We start from the raw sequence: 23,858 nt of genomic DNA on the forward strand, positions 1-23,858 counted from the left end.
GGCTTTTCGTGCGCTTCTAACATCAAGGCATCTTCCGCGCCAATCCTCGGTAAAAAAAAAAAAAAAATGAAACATTTCAATTTGTGTGCTTTCAGGGCTTTTCGTGCGCTTCTAAGCATCTTCTCCTCCAATCATCGGTAAAACCAAAAATGGAAATAAAAAAATAAAATCGTGAACGGCAGGATTCGAACCTGCGCGGGCAAAGCCCACATGATTTCTAGTCATGCCCGATAACCACTCCGGCACGCCCACCACACGAGCCCTCACACACACAAAGGCGCAGCAATTGGATTCAACCAATTCGGTAAGCTGTACAGAAGGATATCAATCGGGGAAGATGAATCACTCACCTGTTGTGAACCCAGAATCCGTTTCCTCTTTCCTTCTCCGATCAGGGGGATAGAGAGGTAATCTCCCTTTGTGGTCTTCGACAAATTTTTTCATTTTCTTCCCACAAATCTTTTGGTCTAAGGCTCGTGGATGAATTACGCTATGGAGCATCAATTTTGGGTCCGAAGCTTTTTGGTTCATGGGTTCCAAAAACTAGAAAAGTCAACCTCTTGACGAGACAAAAATCCAGACCTCCTCGACTCTTGATTCCTTTATGAGAAACGTTCATTTAGTCTCTACGAAGCTAAAGAAATTGGTCTCACTCAGCGTCGTTGAGAATAGAGTGGGTCCTTTAATTTTCCTCTACGAAGCTAAAGAAATTGGTCTCACTCAGCGTCGTTGAGAATAGAGTGGGTCCTTTAATTTTCGAATACGAAGCTAAAGAAATTGGTCTCACTCAGCGTCGTTGAGAATAGAGTGGGTCCTTTAATTTTCGAAAACTAGACCAAAAACTTACCCAAAAGCTTNTTATTAGCCATCGAGCTCTTCTTCACCCTTACTCCTTAGGTTCCTAGAAACTCAATGGGCGCGAGCTTTAGTAGCCATCGAGCTCTTCTTCACCCTTACTCCTTAGGTTCCTAGAAACTCAATGGGCGCGAGCTTTAGGGATAATTTGATCTACAGTGCTCGAATTAAGATCGTCAAAATTTCTCGAAAACTACCTTCGTGAAATCGATTGGGGAAATCTGTTCCATGCATTTTTCATCCCTCGGTTTCTTCCACTAAAGTGTGGTAACTTTATTTTGAATGTGTCGGTATTGGTTGAGTGTAGCCCAGAACTCTTCTAAAACACGCAGTGNATTAAAAACTCAAATGGTTCTTGATTGTTTGTCTCTTGAGATTTAGGGACTCGTTCCACGAAAAAAAAAAGGCCGAGAATGAATGCCCTAACCTCCTTGTAGCCCACCACTCCACTGCATTTGACTTCTCCAGAAACTGCCCGCATCCTCACCTGGAACTTCGAGGTGAAAAAGACTATTTTGTCAAACTCAGCCGTCGAATGAGAGCGTGACAGTCTCCTATAGACGTAGGCTCAATTTTGGATGACATGGACAGTTGGATCTGGACCAATTTGGAAAGAAAAATTCAAGGGAGGGGACGATACACGTGAAATCATTGGATTTTAGTGCCACCTTTTTCAATTTGTGTGCTTTCACGGCTTTTCGTGCGCTTCTAACATCAAGGCATCTTCCGCGCCAATCCTCGGTAAAAAAAAAAAAAAAAAAATGAAACATTTCAATTTGTGTGCTTTCAGGGCTTTTCGTGCGCTTCTAAGCATCTTCTCCTCCAATCATCGGTAAAACCAAAAATGGAAATAAAAAAATAAAATCGTGAACGGCAGGATTCGAACCTGCGCGGGCAAAGCCCACATGATTTCTAGTCATGCCCGATAACCACTCCGGCACGCCCACCACACGAGCCCTCACACACACAAAGGCGCAGCAATTGGATTCAACCAATTCGGTAAGCCGTACAGAAGGATATCAATCGGGGAAGATGAATCACTCACCTGTTGTGAACCCAGAATCCGTTTCCTCTTTCCTTCTCCGATCAGGGGGTTAGAGAGGTAATCTCCCTTTGTGGTCTTCGACAAATTTTTTCATTTTCTTCCCACAAATCTTTTGGTCTAAGGCTCGTGGATGAATTACGCTATGGAGCATCAATTTTGGGTCCGAAGCTTTTTGGTTCATGGGTTCCAAAAACTAGAAAAGTCAACCTCTTGGCGAGACAAAAATCCAGACCTCCTCGACTCTTGATTCCTTTATGAGAAACGTTCATTTAGTCTCTACGAAGCTAAAGAAATTGGTCTCACTCAGCGTCGTTGAGAATAGAGTGGGTCCTTTAATTTTCGAAAACTAGACCAAAAACTTACCCAAAAGCTTGAGCTAAAAATTTCTCTCTTTCCCGAGCTTATTAGCCATCGAGCTCTTCTTCACCCTTACTCCTTAGGTTCCTAGAAACTCAATGGGCGCGAGCTTTAGGGATAATTTGATCTACAGTGCTCGAATTAAGATCGTCAAAATTTCTCGAAAACTACCTTCGTGAAATCGATTGGGGAAATCTGTTCCATGCATTTTTCATCCCTCGGTTTCTTCCACTAAAGTGTGGTAACTTTATTTTGAATGTGTCGGTATTGGTTGAGTGTAGCCCAGAACTCTTCTAAAACACGCAGTGAATTAAAAACTCAAATGGTTCTTGATTGTTTGTCTCTTGAGATTTAGGGACTCGTTCCACGAAAAAAAAAAGGCCGAGAATGAATGCCCTAACCTCCTTGTAGCCCACCACTCCACTGCATTTGACTTCTCCAGAAACTGCCCGCATCCTCACCTGGAACTTCGAGGTGAAAAAGACTATTTTGTCAAACTCAGCCGTCGAATGAGAGCGTGACAGTCTCCTATAGACGTAGGCTCAATTTTGGATGACATGGACAGTTGGATCTGGACCAATTTGGAAAGAAAAATTCAAGGGAGGGGACGATACACGTGAAATCATTGGATTTTAGTGCCACCTTTTTCAATTTGTGTGCTTTCACGGCTTTTCGTGCGCTTCTAACATCAAGGCATCTTCCGCGCCAATCCTCGGTAAAAAAAAAAAAAAAAAAAAAACATTTCAATTTGTGTGCTTTCAGGGCTTTTCGTGCGCTTCTAAGCATCTTCTCCTCCAATCATCGGTAAAACCAAAAATGGAAATAAAAAAATAAAATCGTGAACGGCAGGATTCGAACCTGCGCGGGCAAAGCCCACATGATTTCTAGTCATGCCCGATAACCACTCCGGCACGCCCACCACACGAGCCCTCACACACACAAAGGCGCAGCAATTGGATTCAACCAATTCGGTAAGCCGTACAGAAGGATATCAATCGGGGAAGATGAATCACTCACCTGTTGTGAACCCAGAATCCGTTTCCTCTTTCCTTCTCCGATCAGGGGGTTAGAGAGGTAATCTCCCTTTGTGGTCTTCGACAAATTTTTTTCATTTTCTTCCCACAAATCTTTTGGTCTAAGGCTCGTGGATGAATTACGCTATGGAGCATCAATTTTGGGTCCGAAGCTTTTTGGTTCATGGGTTCCAAAAACTAGAAAAGTCAACCTCTTGGCGAGACAAAAATCCAGACCTCCTCGACTCTTGATTCCTTTATGAGAAACGTTCATTTAGTCTCTACGAAGCTAAAGAAATTGGTCTCACTCAGCGTCGTTGAGAATAGAGTGGGTCCTTTAATTTTCGAATACTAGACCAAAAACTTACCCAAAAGCTTGAGCTAAAAATTTCTCTCTTTCCCGAGCTTATTAGCCATCGAGCTCTTCTTCACCCTTACTCCTTAGGTTCCTAGAAACTCAATGGGCGCGAGCTTTAGGGATAATTTGATCTACAGTGCTCGAATTAAGATCGTCAAAATTTCTCGAAAACTACCTTCGTGAAATCGATTGGGGAAATCTGTTCCATGCATTTTTCATCCCTCGGTTTCTTCCACTAAAGTGTGGTAACTTTATTTTGAATGTGTCGGTATTGGTTGAGTGTAGCCCAGAACTCTTCTAAAACACGCAGTGAATTAAAAACTCAAATGGTTCTTGATTGTTTGTCTCTTGAGATTTAGGGACTCGTTCCACGAAAAAAAAAAGGCCGAGAATGAATGCCCTAACCTCCTTGTAGCCCACCACTCCACTGCATTTGACTTCTCCAGAAACTGCCCGCATCCTCACCTGGAACTTCGAGGTGAAAAAGACTATTTTGTCAAACTCAGCCGTCGAATGAGAGCGTGACAGTCTCCTATAGACGTAGGCTCAATTTTGGATGACATGGACAGTTGGATCTGGACCAATTTGGAAAGAAAAATTCAAGGGAGGGGACGATACACGTGAAATCATTGGATTTTAGTGTCACCTTTTTCAATTTGTGTGCTTTCACGGCTTTTCGTGCGCTTCTAACATCAAGGCATCTTCCGCGCCAATCCTCGGTAAAAAAAAAAAAAAAAATGAAACATTTCAATTTGTGTGCTTTCACGGCTTTTCGTGCGCTTCTAACATCAAGGCATCTTCCGCGCCAATCCTCGGTAAAAAAAAAAAAAAAATGAAACATTTCAATTTGTGTGCTTTCACGGCTTTTCGTGCGCTTCTAACATCAAGGCATCTTCCGCGNCAATCCTCGGTAAAAAAAAAAAAAAAAATGAAACATTTCAATTTGTGTGCTTTCAGGGCTTTTCGTGCGCTTCTAAGCATCTTCTCCTCCAATCATCGGTAAAACCAAAAATGGAAATAAAAAAATAAAATCGTGAACGGCAGGATTCGAACCTGCGCGGGCAAAGCCCACATGATTTCTAGTCATGCCCGATAACCACTCCGGCACGCCCACCACACGAGCCCTCACACACACAAAGGCGCAGCAATTGGATTCAACCAATTCGGTAAGCCGTACAGAAGGATATCAATCGGGGAAGATGAATCACTCACCTGTTGTGAACCCAGAATCCGTTTCCTCTTTCCTTCTCCGATCAGGGGGTTAGAGAGGTAATCTCCCTTTGTGGTCTTCGACAAATTTTTTTCATTTTCTTCCCACAAATCTTTTGGTCAAAGGCTCGTGGATGAATTACGCTATGGAGCATCAATTTTGGGTCCGAAGCTTTTTGGTTCATGGGTTCCAAAAACTAGAAAAGTCAACCTCTTGGCGAGACAAAAATCCAGACCTCCTCGACTCTTGATTCCTTTATGAGAAACGTTCATTTAGTCTCTACGAAGCTAAAGAAATTGGTCTCACTCAGCGTCGTTGAGAATAGAGTGGGTCCTTTAATTTTCGAAAACTAGACCAAAAACTTACCCAAAAGCTTGAGCTAAAAATTTCTCTCTTTCCCGAGCTTATTAGCCATCGAGCTCTTCTTCACCCTTACTCCTTAGGTTCCTAGAAACTCAATGGGCGCGAGCTTTAGGGATAATTTGATCTACAGTGCTCGAATTAAGATCGTCAAAATTTCTCGAAAACTACCTTCGTGAAATCGATTGGGGAAATCTGTTCCATGCATTTTTCATCCCTCGGTTTCTTCCACTAAAGTGTGGTAACTTTATTTTGAATGTGTCGGTATTGGTTGAGTGTAGCCCAGAACTCTTCTAAAACACGCAGTGAATTAAAAACTCAAATGGTTCTTGATTGTTTGTCTCTTGAGATTTAGGGACTCGTTCCACGAAAAAAAAAAGGCCGAGAATGAATGCCCTAACCTCCTTGTAGCCCACCACTCCACTGCATTTGACTTCTCCAGAAACTGCCCGCATCCTCACCTGGAACTTCGAGGTGAAAAAGACTATTTTGTCAAACTCAGCCGTCGAATGAGAGCGTGACAGTCTCCTATAGACGTAGGCTCAATTTTGGATGACATGGACAGTTGGATCTGGACCAATTTGGAAAGAAAAATTCAAGGGAGGGGACGATACACGTGAAATCATTGGATTTTAGTGCCACCTTTTTCAATTTGTGTGCTTTCACGGCTTTTCGTGCGCTTCTAACATCAAGGCATCTTCCGCGCCAATCCTCGGTAAAAAAAAAAAAAAAAAAAAAACATTTCAATTTGTGTGCTTTCAGGGCTTTTCGTGCGCTTCTAAGCATCTTCTCCTCCAATCATCGGTAAAACCAAAAATGGAAATAAAAAAATAAAATCGTGAACGGCAGGATTCGAACCTGCGCGGGCAAAGCCCACATGATTTCTAGTCATGCCCGATAACCACTCCGGCACGCCCACCACACGAGCCCTCACACACACAAAGGCGCAGCAATTGGATTCAACCAATTCGGTAAGCCGTACAGAAGGATATCAATCGGGGAAGATGAATCACTCACCTGTTGTGAACCCAGAATCCGTTTCCTCTTTCCTTCTCCGATCAGGGGGTTAGAGAGGTAATCTCCCTTTGTGGTCTTCGACAAATTTTTTTCATTTTCTTCCCACAAATCTTTTGGTCTAAGGCTCGTGGATGAATTACGCTATGGAGCATCAATTTTGGGTCCGAAGCTTTTTGGTTCATGGGTTCCAAAAACTAGAAAAGTCAACCTCTTGGCGAGACAAAAATCCAGACCTCCTCGACTCTTGATTCCTTTATGAGAAACGTTCATTTAGTCTCTACGAAGCTAAAGAAATTGGTCTCACTCAGCGTCGTTGAGAATAGAGTGGGTCCTTTAATTTTCGAAAACTAGACCAAAAACTTACCCAAAAGCTTGAGCTAAAAATTTCTCTCTTTCCCGAGCTTATTAGCCATCGAGCTCTTCTTCACCCTTACTCCTTAGGTTCCTAGAAACTCAATGGGCGCGAGCTTTAGGGATAATTTGATCTACAGTGCTCGAATTAAGATCGTCAAAATTTCTCGAAAACTACCTTCGTGAAATCGATTGGGGAAATCTGTTCCATGCATTTTTCATCCCTCGGTTTCTTCCACTAAAGTGTGGTAACTTTATTTTGAATGTGTCGGTATTGGTTGAGTGTAGCCCAGAACTCTTCTAAAACACGCAGTGAATTAAAAACTCAAATGGTTCTTGATTGTTTGTCTCTTGAGATTTAGGGACTCGTTCCACGAAAAAAAAAAGGCCGAGAATGAATGCCCTAACCTCCTTGTAGCCCACCACTCCACTGCATTTGACTTCTCCAGAAACTGCCCGCATCCTCACCTGGAACTTCGAGGTGAAAAAGACTATTTTGTCAAACTCAGCCGTCGAATGAGAGCGTGACAGTCTCCTATAGACGTAGGCTCAATTTTGGATGACATGGACAGTTGGATCTGGACCAATTTGGAAAGAAAAATTCAAGGGAGGGGACGATACACGTGAAATCATTGGATTTTAGTGCCACCTTTTTCAATTTGTGTGCTTTCACGGCTTTTCGTGCGCTTCTAACATCAAGGCATCTTCCGCGCCAATCCTCGGTAAAAAAAAAAAAAAAAAAAAAACATTTCAATTTGTGTGCTTTCAGGGCTTTTCGTGCGCTTCTAAGCATCTTCTCCTCCAATCATCGGTAAAACCAAAAATGGAAATAAAAAAATAAAATCGTGAACGGCAGGATTCGAACCTGCGCGGGCAAAGCCCACATGATTTCTAGTCATGCCCGATAACCACTCCGGCACGCCCACCACACGAGCCCTCACACACACAAAGGCGCAGCAATTGGATTCAACCAATTCGGTAAGCCGTACAGAAGGATATCAATCGGGGAAGATGAATCACTCACCTGTTGTGAACCCAGAATCCGTTTCCTCTTTCCTTCTCCGATCAGGGGGTTAGAGAGGTAATCTCCCTTTGTGGTCTTCGACAAATTTTTTTCATTTTCTTCCCACAAATCTTTTGGTCAAAGGCTCGTGGATGAATTACGCTATGGAGCATCAATTTTGGGTCCGAAGCTTTTTGGTTCATGGGTTCCAAAAACTAGAAAAGTCAACCTCTTGGCGAGACAAAAATCCAGACCTCCTCGACTCTTGATTCCTTTATGAGAAACGTTCATTTAGTCTCTACGAAGCTAAAGAAATTGGTCTCACTCAGCGTCGTTGAGAATAGAGTGGGTCCTTTAATTTTCGAAAACTAGACCAAAAACTTACCCAAAAGCTTGAGCTAAAAATTTCTCTCTTTCCCGAGCTTATTAGCCATCGAGCTCTTCTTCACCCTTACTCCTTAGGTTCCTAGAAACTCAATGGGCGCGAGCTTTAGGGATAATTTGATCTACAGTGCTCGAATTAAGATCGTCAAAATTTCTCGAAAACTACCTTCGTGAAATCGATTGGGGAAATCTGTTCCATGCATTTTTCATCCCTCGGTTTCTTCCACTAAAGTGTGGTAACTTTATTTTGAATGTGTCGGTATTGGTTGAGTGTAGCCCAGAACTCTTCTAAAACACGCAGTGAATTAAAAACTCAAATGGTTCTTGATTGTTTGTCTCTTGAGATTTAGGGACTCGTTCCACGAAAAAAAAAAGGCCGAGAATGAATGCCCTAACCTCCTTGTAGCCCACCACTCCACTGCATTTGACTACTCCAGAAACTGCCCGCATCCTCACCTGGAACTTCGAGGTGAAAAAGACTATTTTGTCAAACTCAGCCGTCGAATGAGAGCGTGACAGTCTCCTATAGACGTAGGCTCAATTTTGGATGACATGGACAGTTGGATCTGGACCAATTTGGAAAGAAAAATTCAAGGGAGGGGACGATACACGTGAAATCATTGGATTTTAGTGCCACCTTTTTCAATTTGTGTGCTTTCACGGCTTTTCGTGCGCTTCTAACATCAAGGCATCTTCCGCGCCAATCCTCGGTAAAAAAAAAAAAAAAAATGAAACATTTCAATTTGTGTGCTTTCAGGGCTTTTCGTGCGCTTCTAAGCATCTTCTCCTCCAATCATCGGTAAAACCAAAAATGGAAATAAAAAAATAAAATCGTGAACGGCAGGATTCGAACCTGCGCGGGCAAAGCCCACATGATTTCTAGTCATGCCCGATAACCACTCCGGCACGCCCACCACACGAGCCCTCACACACACAAAGGCGCAGCAATTGGATTCAACCAATTCGGTAAGCCGTACAGAAGGATATCAATCCGGGAAGATGAATCACTCACCTGTTGTGAACCCAGAATCCGTTTCCTCTTTCCTTCTCCGATCAGGGGGTTAGAGAGGTAATCTCCCTTTGTGGTCTTCGACAAATTTTTTCATTTTCTTCCCACAAATCTTTTGGTCTAAGGCTCGTGGATGAATTACGCTATGGAGCATCAATTTTTGGTCCGAAGCTTTTTGGTTCATGGGTTCCAAAAACTAGAAAAGTCAACCTCTTGGCGAGACAAAAATCCAGACCTCCTCGACTCTTGATTCCTTTATGAGAAACGTTCATTTAGTCTCTACGAAGCTAAAGAAATTGGTCTCACTCAGCGTCGTTGAGAATAGAGTGGGTCCTTTAATTTTCGAAAACTAGACCAAAAACTTACCCAAAAGCTTGAGCTAAAAATTTCTCTCTTTCCCGAGCTTATTAGCCATCGAGCTCTTCTTCACCCTTACTCCTTAGGTTCCTAGAAACTCAATGGGCGCGAGCTTTAGGGATAATTTGATCTACAGTGCTCGAATTAAGATCGTCAAAATTTCTCGAAAACTACCTTCGTGAAATCGATTGGGGAAATCTGTTCCATGCATTTTTCATCCCTCGGTTTCTTCCACTAAAGTGTGGTAACTTTATTTTGAATGTGTCGGTATTGGTTGAGTGTAGCCCAGAACTCTTCTAAAACACGCAGTGAATTAAAAACTCAAATGGTTCTTGATTGTTTGTCTCTTGAGATTTAGGGACTCGTTCCACGAAAAAAAAAAGGCCGAGAATGAATGCCCTAACCTCCTTGTAGCCCACCACTCCACTGCATTTGACTTCTCCAGAAACTGCCCGCATCCTCACCTGGAACTTCGAGGTGAAAAAGACTATTTTGTCAAACTCAGCCGTCGAATGAGAGCGTGACAGTCTCCTATAGACGTAGGCTCAATTTTGGATGACATGGACAGTTGGATCTGGACCAATTTGGAAAGAAAAATTCAAGGGAGGGGACGATACACGTGAAATCATTGGATTTTAGTGCCACCTTTTTCAATTTGTGTGCTTTCACGGCTTTTCGTGCGCTTCTAACATCAAGGCATCTTCCGCGCCAATCCTCGGTAAAAAAAAAAAAAAAAAAAAGAAACATTTCAATTTGTGTGCTTTCAGGGCTTTTCGTGCGCTTCTAAGCATCTTCTCCTCCAATCATCGGTAAAACCAAAAATGGAAATAAAAAAATAAAATCGTGAACGGCAGGATTCGAACCTGCGCGGGCAAAGCCCACATGATTTCTAGTCATGCCCGATAACCACTCCGGCACGCCCACCACACGAGCCCTCACACACACAAAGGCGCAGCAATTGGATTCAACCAATTCGGTAAGCCGTACAGAAGGATATCAATCGGGGAAGATGAATCACTCACCTGTTGTGAACCCAGAATCCGTTTCCTCTTTCCTTCTCCGATCAGGGGGTTAGAGAGGTAATCTCCCTTTGTGGTCTTCGACAAATTTTTTCATTTTCTTCCCACAAATCTTTTGGTCTAAGGCTCGTGGATGAATTACGCTATGGAGCATCAATTTTGGGTCCGAAGCTTTTTGGTTCATGGGTTCCAAAAACTAGAAAAGTCAACCTCTTGGCGAGACAAAAATCCAGACCTCCTCGACTCTTGATTCCTTTATGAGAAACGTTCATTTAGTCTCTACGAAGCTAAAGAAATTGGTCTCACTCAGCGTCGTTGAGAATAGAGTGGGTCCTTTAATTTTCGAAAACTAGACCAAAAACTTACCCAAAAGCTTGAGCTAAAAATTTCTCTCTTTCCCGAGCTTATTAGCCATCGAGCTCTTCTTCACCCTTACTCCTTAGGTTCCTAGAAACTCAATGGGCGCGAGCTTTAGGGATAATTTGATCTACAGTGCTCGAATTAAGATCGTCAAAATTTCTCGAAAACTACCTTCGTGAAATCGATTGGGGAAATCTGTTCCATGCATTTTTCATCCCTCGGTTTCTTCCACTAAAGTGTGGTAACTTTATTTTGAATGTGTCGGTATTGGTTGAGTGTAGCCCAGAACTCTTCTAAAACACGCAGTGAATTAAAAACTCAAATGGTTCTTGATTGTTTGTCTCTTGAGATTTAGGGACTCGTTCCACGAAAAAAAAAAGGCCGAGAATGAATGCCCTAACCTCCTTGTAGCCCACCACTCCACTGCATTTGACTTCTCCAGAAACTGCCCGCATCCTCACCTGGAACTTCGAGGTGAAAAAGACTATTTTGTCAAACTCAGCCGTCGAATGAGAGCGTGACAGTCTCCTATAGACGTAGGCTCAATTTTGGATGACATGGACAGTTGGATCTGGACCAATTTGGAAAGAAAAATTCAAGGGAGGGGACGATACACGTGAAATCATTGGATTTTAGTGCCACCTTTTTCAATTTGTGTGCTTTCACGGCTTTTCGTGCGCTTCTAACATCAAGGCATCTTCCGCGCCAATCCTCGGTAAAAAAAAAAAAAAAAAAAAAACATTTCAATTTGTGTGCTTTCAGGGCTTTTCGTGCGCTTCTAAGCATCTTCTCCTCCAATCATCGGTAAAACCAAAAATGGAAATAAAAAAATAAAATCGTGAACGGCAGGATTCGAACCTGCGCGGGCAAAGCCCACATGATTTCTAGTCATGCCCGATAACCACTCCGGCACGCCCACCACACGAGCCCTCACACACACAAAGGCGCAGCAATTGGATTCAACCAATTCGGTAAGCCGTACAGAAGGATATCAATCGGGGAAGATGAATCACTCACCTGTTGTGAACCCAGAATCCGTTTCCTCTTTCCTTCTCCGATCAGGGGGTTAGAGAGGTAATCTCCCTTTGTGGTCTTCGACAAATTTTTTTCATTTTCTTCCCACAAATCTTTTGGTCTAAGGCTCGTGGATGAATTACGCTATGGAGCATCAATTTTGGGTCCGAAGCTTTTTGGTTCATGGGTTCCAAAAACTAGAAAAGTCAACCTCTTGGCGAGACAAAAATCCAGACCTCCTCGACTCTTGATTCCTTTATGAGAAACGTTCATTTAGTCTCTACGAAGCTAAAGAAATTGGTCTCACTCAGCGTCGTTGAGAATAGAGTGGGTCCTTTAATTTTCGAAAACTAGACCAAAAACTTACCCAAAAGCTTGAGCTAAAAATTTCTCTCTTTCCCGAGCTTATTAGCCATCGAGCTCTTCTTCACCCTTACTCCTTAGGTTCCTAGAAACTCAATGGGCGCGAGCTTTAGGGATAATTTGATCTACAGTGCTCGAATTAAGATCGTCAAAATTTCTCGAAAACTACCTTCGTGAAATCGATTGGGGAAATCTGTTCCATGCATTTTTCATCCCTCGGTTTCTTCCACTAAAGTGTGGTAACTTTATTTTGAATGTGTCGGTATTGGTTGAGTGTAGCCCAGAACTCTTCTAAAACACGCAGTGAATTAAAAACTCAAATGGTTCTTGATTGTTTGTCTCTTGAGATTTAGGGACTCGTTCCACGAAAAAAAAAAGGCCGAGAATGAATGCCCTAACCTCCTTGTAGCCCACCACTCCACTGCATTTGACTTCTCCAGAAACTGCCCGCATCCTCACCTGGAACTTCGAGGTGAAAAAGACTATTTTGTCAAACTCAGCCGTCGAATGAGAGCGTGACAGTCTCCTATAGACGTAGGCTCAATTTTGGATGACATGGACAGTTGGATCTGGACCAATTTGGAAAGAAAAATTCAAGGGAGGGGACGATACACGTGAAATCATTGGATTTTAGTGCCACCTTTTTCAATTTGTGTGCTTTCACGGCTTTTCGTGCGCTTCTAACATCAAGGCATCTTCCGCGCCAATCCTCGGTAAAAAAAAAAAAAAAAAAAAAACATTTCAATTTGTGTGCTTTCAGGGCTTTTCGTGCGCTTCTAAGCATCTTCTCCTCCAATCATCGGTAAAACCAAAAATGGAAATAAAAAAATAAAATCGTGAACGGCAGGATTCGAACCTGCGCGGGCAAAGCCCACATGATTTCTAGTCATGCCCGATAACCACTCCGGCACGCCCACCACACGAGCCCTCACACACACAAAGGCGCAGCAATTGGATTCAACCAATTCGGTAAGCCGTACAGAAGGATATCAATCGGGGAAGATGAATCACTCACCTGTTGTGAACCCAGAATCCGTTTCCTCTTTCCTTCTCCGATCAGGGGGTTAGAGAGGTAATCTCCCTTTGTGGTCTTCGACAAATTTTTTTCATTTTCTTCCCACAAATCTTTTGGTCTAAGGCTCGTGGATGAATTACGCTATGGAGCATCAATTTTGGGTCCGAAGCTTTTTGGTTCATGGGTTCCAAAAACTAGAAAAGTCAACCTCTTGGCGAGACAAAAATCCAGACCTCCTCGACTCTTGATTCCTTTATGAGAAACGTTCATTTAGTCTCTACGAAGCTAAAGAAATTGGTCTCACTCAGCGTCGTTGAGAATAGAGTGGGTCCTTTAATTTTCGAAAACTAGACCAAAAACTTACCCAAAAGCTTGAGCTAAAAATTTCTCTCTTTCCCGAGCTTATTAGCCATCGAGCTCTTCTTCACCCTTACTCCTTAGGTTCCTAGAAACTCAATGGGCGCGAGCTTTAGGGATAATTTGATCTACAGTGCTCGAATTAAGATCGTCAAAATTTCTCGAAAACTACCTTCGTGAAATCGATTGGGGAAATCTGTTCCATGCATTTTTCATCCCTCGGTTTCTTCCACTAAAGTGTGGTAACTTTATTTTGAATGTGTCGGTATTGGTTGAGTGTAGCCCAGAACTCTTCTAAAACACGCAGTGAATTAAAAACTCAAATGGTTCTTGATTGTTTGTCTCTTGAGATTTAGGGACTCGTTCCACGAAAAAAAAAAGGCCGAGAATGAATGCCCTAACCTCCTTGTAGCCCACCACTCCACTGCATTTGACTTCTCCAGAAACTGCCCGCATCCTCACCTGGAACTTCGAGGTGAAAAAGACTATTTTGTCAAACTCAGCCGTCGAATGAGAGCGTGACAGTCTCCTATAGACGTAGGCTCAATTTTGGATGACATGGACAGTTGGATCTGGACCAATTTGGAAAGAAAAATTCAAGGGAGGGGACGATACACGTGAAATCATTGGATTTTAGTGCCACCTTTTTCAATTTGTGTGCTTTCACGGCTTTTCGTGCGCTTCTAACATCAAGGCATCTTCCGCGCCAATCCTCGGTAAAAAAAAAAAAAAAAAAAAAACATTTCAATTTGTGTGCTTTCAGGGCTTTTCGTGCGCTTCTAAGCATCTTCTCCTCCAATCATCGGTAAAACCAAAAATGGAAATAAAAAAATAAAATCGTGAACGGCAGGATTCGAACCTGCGCGGGCAAAGCCCACATGATTTCTAGTCATGCCCGATAACCACTCCGGCACGCCCACCACACGAGCCCTCACACACACAAAGGCGCAGCAATTGGATTCAACCAATTCGGTAAGCCGTACAGAAGGATATCAATCGGGGAAGATGAATCACTCACCTGTTGTGAACCCAGAATCCGTTTCCTCTTTCCTTCTCCGATCAGGGGGTTAGAGAGGTAATCTCCCTTTGTGGTCTTCGACAAATTTTTTTCATTTTCTTCCCACAAATCTTTTGGTCTAAGGCTCGTGGATGAATTACGCTATGGAGCATCAATTTTGGGTCCGAAGCTTTTTGGTTCATGGGTTCCAAAAACTAGAAAAGTCAACCTCTTGGCGAGACAAAAATCCAGACCTCCTCGACTCTTGATTCCTTTATGAGAAACGTTCATTTAGTCTCTACGAAGCTAAAGAAATTGGTCTCACTCAGCGTCGTTGAGAATAGAGTGGGTCCTTTAATTTTCGAAAACTAGACCAAAAACTTACCCAAAAGCTTGAGCTAAAAATTTCTCTCTTTCCCGAGCTTATTAGCCATCGAGCTCTTCTTCACCCTTACTCCTTAGGTTCCTAGAAACTCAATGGGCGCGAGCTTTAGGGATAATTTGATCTACAGTGCTCGAATTAAGATCGTCAAAATTTCTCGAAAACTACCTTCGTGAAATCGATTGGGGAAATCTGTTCCATGCATTTTTCATCCCTCGGTTTCTTCCACTAAAGTGTGGTAACTTTATTTTGAATGTGTCGGTATTGGTTGAGTGTAGCCCAGAACTCTTCTAAAACACGCAGTGAATTAAAAACTCAAATGGTTCTTGATTGTTTGTCTCTTGAGATTTAGGGACTCGTTCCACGAAAAAAAAAAGGCCGAGAATGAATGCCCTAACCTCCTTGTAGCCCACCACTCCACTGCATTTGACTTCTCCAGAAACTGCCCGCATCCTCACCTGGAACTTCGAGGTGAAAAAGACTATTTTGTCAAACTCAGCCGTCGAATGAGAGCGTGACAGTCTCCTATAGACGTAGGCTCAATTTTGGATGACATGGACAGTTGGATCTGGACCAATTTGGAAAGAAAAATTCAAGGGAGGGGACGATACACGTGAAATCATTGGATTTTAGTGCCACCTTTTTCAATTTGTGTGCTTTCACGGCTTTTCGTGCGCTTCTAACATCAAGGCATCTTCCGCGCCAATCCTCGGTAAAAAAAAAAAAAAAAAAAAAACATTTCAATTTGTGTGCTTTCAGGGCTTTTCGTGCGCTTCTAAGCATCTTCTCCTCCAATCATCGGTAAAACCAAAAATGGAAATAAAAAAATAAAATCGTGAACGGCAGGATTCGAACCTGCGCGGGCAAAGCCCACATGATTTCTAGTCATGCCCGATAACCACTCCGGCACGCCCACCACACGAGCCCTCACACACACAAAGGCGCAGCAATTGGATTCAACCAATTCGGTAAGCCGTACAGAAGGATATCAATCGGGGAAGATGAATCACTCACCTGTTGTGAACCCAGAATCCGTTTCCTCTTTCCTTCTCCGATCAGGGGGTTAGAGAGGTAATCTCCCTTTGTGGTCTTCGACAAATTTTTTTCATTTTCTTCCCACAAATCTTTTGGTCTAAGGCTCGTGGATGAATTACGCTATGGAGCATCAATTTTGGGTCCGAAGCTTTTTGGTTCATGGGTTCCAAAAACTAGAAAAGTCAACCTCTTGGCGAGACAAAAATCCAGACCTCCTCGACTCTTGATTCCTTTATGAGAAACGTTCATTTAGTCTCTACGAAGCTAAAGAAATTGGTCTCACTCAGCGTCGTTGAGAATAGAGTGGGTCCTTTAATTTTCGAAAACTAGACCAAAAACTTACCCAAAAGCTTGAGCTAAAAATTTCTCTCTTTCCCGAGCTTATTAGCCATCGAGCTCTTCTTCACCCTTACTCCTTAGGTTCCTAGAAACTCAATGGGCGCGAGCTTTAGGGATAATTTGATCTACAGTGCTCGAATTAAGATCGTCAAAATTTCTCGAAAACTACCTTCGTGAAATCGATTGGGGAAATCTGTTCCATGCATTTTTCATCCCTCGGTTTCTTCCACTAAAGTGTGGTAACTTTATTTTGAATGTGTCGGTATTGGTTGAGTGTAGCCCAGAACTCTTCTAAAACACGCAGTGAATTAAAAACTCAAATGGTTCTTGATTGTTTGTCTCTTGAGATTTAGGGACTCGTTCCACGAAAAAAAAAAGGCCGAGAATGAATGCCCTAACCTCCTTGTAGCCCACCACTCCACTGCATTTGACTTCTCCAGAAACTGCCCGCATCCTCACCTGGAACTTCGAGGTGAAAAAGACTATTTTGTCAAACTCAGCCGTCGAATGAGAGCGTGACAGTCTCCTATAGACGTAGGCTCAATTTTGGATGACATGGACAGTTGGATCTGGACCAATTTGGAAAGAAAAATTCAAGGGAGGGGACGATACACGTGAAATCATTGGATTTTAGTGCCACCTTTTTCAATTTGTGTGCTTTCACGGCTTTTCGTGCGCTTCTAACATCAAGGCATCTTCCGCGCCAATCCTCGGTAAAAAAAAAAAAAAAAAAAAAACATTTCAATTTGTGTGCTTTCAGGGCTTTTCGTGCGCTTCTAAGCATCTTCTCCTCCAATCATCGGTAAAACCAAAAATGGAAATAAAAAAATAAAATCGTGAACGGCAGGATTCGAACCTGCGCGGGCAAAGCCCACATGATTTCTAGTCATGCCCGATAACCACTCCGGCACGCCCACCACACGAGCCCTCACACACACAAAGGCGCAGCAATTGGATTCAACCAATTCGGTAAGCCGTACAGAAGGATATCAATCGGGGAAGATGAATCACTCACCTGTTGTGAACCCAGAATCCGTTTCCTCTTTCCTTCTCCGATCAGGGGGTTAGAGAGGTAATCTCCCTTTGTGGTCTTCGACAAATTTTTTTCATTTTCTTCCCACAAATCTTTTGGTCTAAGGCTCGTGGATGAATTACGCTATGGAGCATCAATTTTGGGTCCGAAGCTTTTTGGTTCATGGGTTCCAAAAACTAGAAAAGTCAACCTCTTGGCGAGACAAAAATCCAGACCTCCTCGACTCTTGATTCCTTTATGAGAAACGTTCATTTAGTCTCTACGAAGCTAAAGAAATTGGTCTCACTCAGCGTCGTTGAGAATAGAGTGGGTCCTTTAATTTTCGAAAACTAGACCAAAAACTTACCCAAAAGCTTGAGCTAAAAATTTCTCTCTTTCCCGAGCTTATTAGCCATCGAGCTCTTCTTCACCCTTACTCCTTAGGTTCCTAGAAACTCAATGGGCGCGAGCTTTAGGGATAATTTGATCTACAGTGCTCGAATTAAGATCGTCAAAATTTCTCGAAAACTACCTTCGTGAAATCGATTGGGGAAATCTGTTCCATGCATTTTTCATCCCTCGGTTTCTTCCACTAAAGTGTGGTAACTTTATTTTGAATGTGTCGGTATTGGTTGAGTGTAGCCCAGAACTCTTCTAAAACACGCAGTGAATTAAAAACTCAAATGGTTCTTGATTGTTTGTCTCTTGAGATTTAGGGACTCGTTCCACGAAAAAAAAAAGGCCGAGAATGAATGCCCTAACCTCCTTGTAGCCCACCACTCCACTGCATTTGACTTCTCCAGAAACTGCCCGCATCCTCACCTGGAACTTCGAGGTGAAAAAGACTATTTTGTCAAACTCAGCCGTCGAATGAGAGCGTGACAGTCTCCTATAGACGTAGGCTCAATTTTGGATGACATGGACAGTTGGATCTGGACCAATTTGGAAAGAAAAATTCAAGGGAGGGGACGATACACGTGAAATCATTGGATTTTAGTGCCACCTTTTTCAATTTGTGTGCTTTCACGGCTTTTCGTGCGCTTCTAACATCAAGGCATCTTCCGCGCCAATCCTCGGTAAAAAAAAAAAAAAAAAAAAAACATTTCAATTTGTGTGCTTTCAGGGCTTTTCGTGCGCTTCTAAGCATCTTCTCCTCCAATCATCGGTAAAACCAAAAATGGAAATAAAAAAATAAAATCGTGAACGGCAGGATTCAAACCTGCGCGGGCAAAGCCCACATGATTTCTAGTCATGCCCGATAACCACTCCGGCACGCCCACCACACGAGCCCTCACACACACAAAGGCGCAGCAATTGGATTCAACCAATTCGGTAAGCCGTACAGAAGGATATCAATCGGGGAAGATGAATCACTCACCTGTTGTGAACCCAGAATCCGTTTCCTCTTTCCTTCTCCGATCAGGGGGTTAGAGAGGTAATCTCCCTTTGTGGTCTTCGACAAATTTTTTCATTTTCTTCCCACAAATCTTTTGGTCTAAGGCTCGTGGATGAATTACGCTATGGAGCATCAATTTTGGGTCCGAAGCTTTTTGGTTCATGGGTTCCAAAAACTAGAAAAGTCAACCTCTTGGCGAGACAAAAATCCAGACCTCCTCGACTCTTGATTCCTTTATGAGAAACGTTCATTTAGTCTCTACGAAGCTAAAGAAGTTGGTCTCGCTCAGCGTCATTGAGTATAGGGAGGGATCTTTTAATTTTCAAAAACTGACCAAAAACTTACCCAAAAGCTTGAGCTAAAAATTTCTCTCTTTCCCGAGCTTATTAGCCATCGAGCTCTTCTTCACCCTTACTCCTTAGGTTCCTAGAAACTCAATGGGCGCGAGTTTTAGGGATAATTTGATCTACAGTGCTCGAATTAAGATCGTCAAAATTTCTCGAAAACTACCTTCGTGAAATCGATTGGGGAAATCTGTTCCATGCATTTTTCATCCCTCGGTTTCTTCCACTAAAGTGTGGTAACTTTATTTTGAATGTGTCGGTATTGGTTGAGTGTAGCCCAGAACTCTTCTAAAACACGCAGTGAATTAAAAACTCAAATGGTTCTTGATTTTTTGTCTCTTGAGATTTAGGGACTCGTTCCACGAAAAAAAAAAGGCCGAGAATGAATGCCCTAACCTCCTTGTAGCCCACCACTCCACTGCATTTGACTTCTCCAGAAACTGCCCGCATCCTCACCTGGAACTTCGAGGTGAAAAAGACTATTTTGTCAAACTCAGCCGTCGAATGAGAGCGTGACAGTCTCCTATAGACGTAGGCTCAATTTTGGATGACATGGACAGTTGGATCTGGACCAATTTGGAATGAAAAATTCAAGGGAGGGGACGATACACGTGAAATCATTGGACTTTAGTACCACTTTTTCAATTTGTGTGCTTTCAGGGCTTTTCGTGCGCTTCTAACATCAAGGCATCTTCTCCGTGTTGGGTTTTATGTCCTAAAACTCATTGTTTGTAAACAAAAACATTTTCTATTTTCAATAAAATTATTATTGTTTTTTATTCCGTAAATATTGTTATTTAATAAAGTGAACTTTACAATCATTAATCTAAATTCAATAAACTAAGAACACTCTGGCTATAGTATGATTACTTGAACTATATATAGAAACATAAGAGTTGATCAAGTTCAAGTATATTGTCAAAATTTATAGTATAAGGATAAGGCTGAGTACCTTATTCTGGGGACACTATGGATACGACCCACTTTTGTATATGATATAAACAAGGTGATCACTAAATTGTACATGTGGAGACATGTGAGTGGGGGTGTCCTATGCAATGAGTATTGCATAAGATCGGACCATGAAGAAAATCACTCTCACTTTATAATGTCGTTTACTATTTAGACTGATTTTCTTTTCATTCGATTACCTAGGTAATTCGATCTTAATCCTGAACTAACCATGAACTCCTGTTTATTCGGAATTATCTTTAGATTTTCATGGGTAAGAGTGGCTCAAGTTCGCCGACTCAATAGGCTCCCATTTCAGGTGTAAGACTAGGTAAATGGCTGGGGATGTGGGGTGCAAGATGGAATTCACTCCTACCCACTTTAGGATAGAAGAGAGGTATCTCTCTTAAGTACTGACTCCAGGTCTTGAACAAGGGGCCCCACCCTCTCATTGGCCTTAGAAGGATTCAGTTTACTTGTTGGACCACAAACCAATTGTTTATTAGAGAATCGGTTAGACATAAGAAACAAGAAGTAACTTCAGGGGTAAAACGGTAAATTGACCCAGCTCTAGTTACGAACAACCTGTGATGGATCGACTTACTAATCATGGTTATATCAAATGGACATAAATATATCTATTGTGAGGGGAGTGCAACTACTGGGTTATAGTGGAATGTCTTAGTAGTTAACGAATGTTGGTTAACAAGGTTAATGAGTTTAACCGGTTAATCTTGGATCGTTGGAGCCCATGATCTATAGGTCCATTAGGTCCCTCTGCTAGCTCATATCGAACTAAACCATAGAACAGTGTGATGAGTGAGTTCGAAGTGTTCGAATTCAAATTAGGGAGAATGCGCTACATATATACGAAATATATAACTGCATTTTTGTTTTATTTACGAAGTAAACAAAAAGAGAGAATCTAAGATATTTAAATTATCTTAATCAAATATGTGTCGGAATTAATTGGGATTGACATTTGAATTAATATTAAATATTAATTAAATAGTTTAATTAATCATTTAATATTACTTTAATTTGAAATTAATAATTTAAATTTATTGTTGATCAAAATGAAGAAAGACAAAATGTTAAATTCATTTAATGGAAAAATCCATGTTAGTGGAATTTCGAGGTGTCAAAATTTGGTTTAACTAAACTTGCATGCTTGCCAAATAAATCCCACAGATTTGAGTGTCAAAATTTGGTTAACTCAAGCATGCATGCTTGCCACATAATCCTAAACATTTGAGTGAAATTGTGAGTGTCAAAATATGGTGATCTCAAGTTTGCATGAACAATGCAAACATGAAAGGTGTTCTTGTTGGTGAAAAACCTTGAGAAAAACCTCTCCCAAACACTCTTTTCATATATACAAAATCCCTCTCAAGTTTAGTCACTCACCGGATTCCACAATCCCGTTCTAAGGTCGGAGGATAGTGAAGAAGACACTAGTGGTGGTTCGAAACCGGTTCGTGAGGAAATAGGAATTTGAACTATAAAAGGTTAGTATTCAAACTCATTAAGTTTTAATACTTATGAACATGCTAGTTATTTACTATAATTGATGTTCTAAAAGTGCCTAAGATCCAAATTGCTTCCGCATATGTTATATTAACACCATCAATTGGTATCAGAGTAAGTTTTGGCACTTTATTTACATTAACTTGATCATGGTGGGTACTATTTCATGAATGAAATTTTGTGGTTGCTAAAGGGATGGTTTTGGTTTTGGCATTTTTTGATGCTTCCATTTGATACAATTATTGTAATAAGCCTAATGTGTATGGGCTTTAATGAATGAAGAAAGTACCGTAATTTTTATGGAGTCATTAGAGTTCATTTTAGGTTGTAATTGATCGAAAATGGAAGAGATAGTAAGCTGAACCAAATAAGAAGATGGAAGAGGCAGTTCGGGTGTTCTTTCTGCCTTTGGGGTCTGGTTCAACGTTTTTAAGGGTTGGTTCGCCCAGTTCGTGATCCTCGGGAGCGGTTCAAGTTATTTTTAATTATTAATGTAATAATTTAGTTAATTGTTTGTTTTAAAATGTCAAAACCAATCCACTTTAGCATGTTTAATTAATTATGCATTATGAATGTATGTTTTAATTAAATAGAAAATGTATATGCATAAAGTATGTCATATAGATTTAAAATCCCACCATAGACTGAGCATGTTTCATGCATTCCAAGCATGTTATAAGTGTTATAATGTATAGTATGCATGTTTAGGGTTCCATGAGTGATAGATATAAATTGTTATATTATTGAATGGAATGGATGATTATATAATTTTTATATAAAGCATGTTAGATGCATGTCATAAGTTATTTTCAACGTCGTAACATGGGAGTCGAAACAACGAAACTCTAGAAATGGATAGGATTTCTTAGGTCCATTCCTAACTTTGGCTTTTTCATTCGATAGCATTGTTGGGACCGATCTCTGAGGTCTGAAAATGGCGGGTCACACTTACAAAAAATTACTAAGAGTTAGTATATTCTTGACCAAAATAGCGATAACTAAAAACACTATAGAAACAAGAGTTATTCTGGGATTAGTGATTAAAGTTAAGAATGTCTTGGTTTAGTGAACGAGTGATTGACTGCCCCTCGGTAGCAGTTGCTCTAACTCACTAAAGTATCGTTGCAAATTAATAATTTTTTGGTACATTATTACATTTGCTAAAACTGATTGGATTAAACAGGATTAAGTCAAATCACTAATAAAATTTTCTTTATATCATAGCATGACAAACTCAATAGTACAATTACTCGCTTCTAAGAAATTAAACGGCGACAATTATGCAACTTGGAAATCAAACCTAAACACAATACTAGTAATTGATGATTTAAGGTTTGTTTTAACTGAGGAATGTCCTCCAAACCCCAGCTCAAATGCAAATCGAACAATTCGGGATGCATATGACAGATGGATAAAGGCAAATGACAAAGCCCGAGTGTACATTCTAGCCAGCATATTTGATGTTTTGGCTAAGAAACACGATGTTATGGGTACTTCTAAGCCAGGGTGTACATTCTAGCCAGCATATCTGATGTTTTGGCTAAGAAACACGATGTTATGAGTACTGCTAAAGAGATTATGAAATCTCTTAAAGGGATGTTTGGACAACCGTCCTTCTCCCTTAGACATAAAATACATTTACAATTGTCGTATGAAAGAAGGGACCTCAGTTAGAGAACATGTCCTGGACATGATGGTCCATTTCAATGTGGCAGAAGAAAATGAAGTTGTCATTGATGAGAAGAGTCAAGTCAGTTTTATCATGATGTCTCTTCCGAAGAGCTTCTTCCAGTTCCGCACAAATGTGGTAATGAACAAAATAGAATACAACTTGACTGCTCTTCTCAATGAACTACAAACTTATCAATCCCTCTTAACGAACAAGGGACAAACAGGAGAAGCAAGTGTTGCTATCTCCAAGAAATTACTACAAGGATCGTCCTCCAAAAATAAGTCTAGACCTTCAACTTCTAAAAGTGTTTTGATGAAGAAGAAGGGTAAAGGGAAAAATAAGATTCTTACTAGCCGCAAACACAAGGTTCAAAAAGCAGATAAAGGAAAATGTTTCCATTGCAACGAACGGACACTGGAAGAGAAACTGCCCAAAATACCTTGCAGAGAAGAAAGCCAAAAAGACACAACAAAGTAAATATGATTTACTCGTAGAAATATGTTTAGTAGAGTATGACAACTCAACTTGGATACTAGATTCAGGGGCGACTAATCATATTTGTTCTTTTTATCAGGAAACTAGCTTCTAGAGAATGCTTGCGGATGGCGAGATAACACTCAAGGTTGGAACAGGAGAGGTTGTCTCAGCAAGATCAGTAGGAAATTCAAAGTTGTTTTTTGGAGATAGATTCGTTATATTAGATAATGTACTTTTTGTTCCTAAAATGAAAATAAATCTAATATCTATCTCTTGTTT

The 23,858-nt window shown here is 41.3% G+C and overlaps 14 non-coding genes across 14 annotated transcripts; all 14 read right to left on the reverse strand.

The window, feature by feature from the left end:
• Positions 1-170: 170 nt before the first annotated feature.
• TRNAS-AGA lies at positions 171-252 on the reverse strand. The gene has a single exon. It is a non-coding gene; the product is annotated as a tRNA-Ser (tRNA).
• Positions 253-1,720: 1,468 nt separating this feature from the next.
• Positions 1,721-1,802, reverse strand: TRNAS-AGA. Its single transcript has one exon. It is a non-coding gene; the product is annotated as a tRNA-Ser (tRNA).
• Positions 1,803-3,094: 1,292 nt separating this feature from the next.
• TRNAS-AGA lies at positions 3,095-3,176 on the reverse strand. Its single transcript has one exon. It is a non-coding gene; the product is annotated as a tRNA-Ser (tRNA).
• Positions 3,177-4,660: 1,484 nt separating this feature from the next.
• Positions 4,661-4,742, reverse strand: TRNAS-AGA. Its single transcript has one exon. It is a non-coding gene; the product is annotated as a tRNA-Ser (tRNA).
• Positions 4,743-6,035: 1,293 nt separating this feature from the next.
• On the reverse strand, positions 6,036-6,117 carry TRNAS-AGA. The gene has a single exon. It is a non-coding gene; the product is annotated as a tRNA-Ser (tRNA).
• Positions 6,118-7,410: 1,293 nt separating this feature from the next.
• TRNAS-AGA lies at positions 7,411-7,492 on the reverse strand. The gene has a single exon. It is a non-coding gene; the product is annotated as a tRNA-Ser (tRNA).
• Positions 7,493-8,785: 1,293 nt separating this feature from the next.
• TRNAS-AGA lies at positions 8,786-8,867 on the reverse strand. Its single transcript has one exon. It is a non-coding gene; the product is annotated as a tRNA-Ser (tRNA).
• A 1,294-nt stretch (positions 8,868-10,161) lies between these two features.
• TRNAS-AGA lies at positions 10,162-10,243 on the reverse strand. Its single transcript has one exon. It is a non-coding gene; the product is annotated as a tRNA-Ser (tRNA).
• Positions 10,244-11,535: 1,292 nt separating this feature from the next.
• Positions 11,536-11,617, reverse strand: TRNAS-AGA. Its single transcript has one exon. It is a non-coding gene; the product is annotated as a tRNA-Ser (tRNA).
• A 1,293-nt stretch (positions 11,618-12,910) lies between these two features.
• Positions 12,911-12,992, reverse strand: TRNAS-AGA. Its single transcript has one exon. It is a non-coding gene; the product is annotated as a tRNA-Ser (tRNA).
• Positions 12,993-14,285: 1,293 nt separating this feature from the next.
• On the reverse strand, positions 14,286-14,367 carry TRNAS-AGA. Its single transcript has one exon. It is a non-coding gene; the product is annotated as a tRNA-Ser (tRNA).
• Positions 14,368-15,660: 1,293 nt separating this feature from the next.
• Positions 15,661-15,742, reverse strand: TRNAS-AGA. The gene has a single exon. It is a non-coding gene; the product is annotated as a tRNA-Ser (tRNA).
• A 1,293-nt stretch (positions 15,743-17,035) lies between these two features.
• Positions 17,036-17,117, reverse strand: TRNAS-AGA. Its single transcript has one exon. It is a non-coding gene; the product is annotated as a tRNA-Ser (tRNA).
• Positions 17,118-18,410: 1,293 nt separating this feature from the next.
• Positions 18,411-18,492, reverse strand: TRNAS-AGA. The gene has a single exon. It is a non-coding gene; the product is annotated as a tRNA-Ser (tRNA).
• Positions 18,493-23,858: the final 5,366 nt, after the last annotated feature.

The sequence above is a fragment of the Cucurbita maxima genome, unplaced genomic scaffold (genome assembly GCF_002738345.1).
Source record: "Cucurbita maxima cultivar Rimu unplaced genomic scaffold, Cmax_1.0 Cma_Scf00052, whole genome shotgun sequence".
Lineage (NCBI taxonomy): Eukaryota > Viridiplantae > Streptophyta > Magnoliopsida > Cucurbitales > Cucurbitaceae > Cucurbita > Cucurbita maxima.